The sequence below is a fragment of the Pteropus vampyrus genome, unplaced genomic scaffold, assembly GCF_000151845.1.
Source record: "Pteropus vampyrus isolate Shadow unplaced genomic scaffold, Pvam_2.0 Scaffold32, whole genome shotgun sequence".
NCBI classification, from domain to species: domain Eukaryota; kingdom Metazoa; phylum Chordata; class Mammalia; order Chiroptera; family Pteropodidae; genus Pteropus; species Pteropus vampyrus.
The window spans coordinates 10725105-10727322 of NW_011888813.1; the positions used below are offsets into that span (position 1 = coordinate 10725105).

At 47.4% G+C, this 2218-nt stretch overlaps 1 protein-coding gene across 2 annotated transcripts in view; it reads right to left on the reverse strand.

Annotated features, from left to right (window-relative positions):
- Positions 1-2218, reverse strand: part of LOC105290126 — a 21279-nt gene that overhangs the window by 8608 nt on the left and 10453 nt on the right. Inside the window, exon 1 of one of the 2 annotated variants that reach the window (XR_895720.2) lies at positions 456-1323. The exons of the other annotated variant lie outside the window; for it this stretch is intronic. The gene's annotated coding sequence lies outside the window, so the exon portion shown is untranslated. Of the gene's footprint in view, positions 1-455; positions 1324-2218 lie in introns of those variants that run through there. 2 annotated transcript variants of the gene reach the window in all.

Sequence of the window (2218 nt, forward strand, 5' to 3'; positions counted from 1 at the left end):
AAGCCCCCTTAGGCGTCCGGGGCTGTCCGTGCTGCCACTAGTAAAGATGGCGGCCACAGGAGGAGCCGCTCCCTCCGAAGTCCCGGGGCTGCTTCGCCAGCCACGACCACTCACGCGGAGCCCTCCACGCCAGCCCTGGCTTGACGCATTGCAGGTGCGGAGCGACCAATCAGGAGGCTCGACTCTTTCCGGCCAACCACTGCAGGGGCGCACTGGCCTATCAGAGCGCCCTTGTCAAACTGAACGGGGAAAGTAACCTCAGCAGCGCCAACTAAGCAGCCGGTTACAGAGCGCGTTTTGGGGCGTGTGCCGCGAGACCTGCCGTGTGCTCCTCCGCCGGGAGATATAGTGCCCTCGCCCGCGCCGCGCCCCGCCGCCCCGCGCGCGCTTGGGAAGCTTAGGCGCGAGGCTCGCTCCTTCTCTCCCACTCCCAGACACTCAAGACAAATGGTTACCTTAAAAACTATCCAAAGTCCCTTTGCCGTGGCACGTGGCCGCCCGAGGCGCTGTCTCAAAACACCCTCGCCCTCCCCCCCTTGCTTAATGAGGACTCACTGGTTGCTGTTCCTACGGCAGGTTTCGTTAAAATAGTTGCCGCTGGGGAAATAAAACCTCCCCTTAACTCGAAACACCGACTCGAACTGCCACCGAGCTGACCCTTCCTGTTTATGAGCGAGGCCCAGCCGCCTGAGGAGCATCCTTGTGGGTGCTTTTGTTTCAGAGGAGCCCATTTCCATTTCTCTCCTGTGGTTTTCCTTATCTCCTCGCTGGGCTGCGGTTTTCAGCTCAGTGTTAGCAGAAGAGGGCCAAAGGGGACCACGGGACGGGGCGGAAGAGTGTAGCTCAGCAGGCAGTGGCCTGAGAGCTGCTGGTTAGCCTCTGGTTAGCTCCTTGGTAGACCGAGCGGAAGCTTTTCTTGTCTTCCCGCATGGAAAGCCTCTTGTCACTTCTTTGAGGAAAGGCCCGTCTAGTTAGAGGTTCAGTGAAATAACTTCTTAAATGGGCCACATTTGGTACCATCGTCTGTCCAGTGCTAGAAGGTATCGCTAAGCCCTCTTTGTACAGTGAAAAACCTGAGGCCCAGGGAAGTCAATCAACACACCTACAGCCACAAAACCATTCAGTAGCAGAGCACGGAGTAGAATCTAAGTTGTCTGTCTCTCAGGCTTGTGTGTTTCTAATTAGTAATACCCCATTCTAGAGCTGACACTAATTGTGAGATGGTCAAGCATTTGGGGAACTTTATTGAATAACTGAAGAAAGGTGTAGGAACTAAGGGAATAGTGTTCTCTAAACATACTTTTTCAGTCTAGGGCTATGCCACCCTGAACGTGCCGGATCTCTTCTGATCTTGGAAGCTTAAGCAGGGTGGAGCCTGGTTAGTACTAGAATGGGAGGCCACCTAGGAATACCAGGTGCTGTAAGCATTAAAAAAAAAAATAAACATAATTTTCCATCAGTATCCTAAGGAGAAAGTAGCAGAGAAGAAATGTTATTTGGTTATTCTCAGTACTATAAGAATCTAAGAAATTTAATTAAGAGAATTTAATTAAGAGAGTTAAATCTTGTGGATTTCCTATAACACCATTTCAGTTAGCATCCTCTGCGATTTTGGCACAATAGGGTTTGGACGATCTAATGAGTTTTGTGATTGAACTATATTTGCATCCCGTTTCTAAGATTATGCTATTAATGGTCTTTTCCAAGGTTTTGCAACCAGTAGTGGTGATTGCACCGTACTCATGTAAAGATTGTTCTTTGATCTAAGGCTATAGTTGCTAGTTGCCATTTATTGCCTCTTCTTAAACTTTTACTCAAAGCCTTCATTCAAAAGCTGTGGTTTTCTTTCTGTAGGCGGCTAGTAGTTGTACCCAAAGATGTTTGCCAAAGTGAGCAAATATCTGAACTTCAAAATGAGTATCTCACCATAAAAATACCTGCCCAAAGAAACAATACATCATATTTCTTTTGCCATGTATATATGTAGGGAATATGTATCATGACTTTGTATCAAGCCAGATGGTAATGTGAGAAAGGTCTGACTATGCCACTAACAAATCGGGAATTCTTGGCTAAGTCTCTGTTCTCAGAACTTCAATTTTATTCTGTTGCATGAAAGGATTGGATTAGATGATTTCTAGACTTCTTTCCAGCTCTAATATTTGATTCTGCTATAAAAAATTTGGATTATAAATTATGTCATTATATTCAGGCTCAC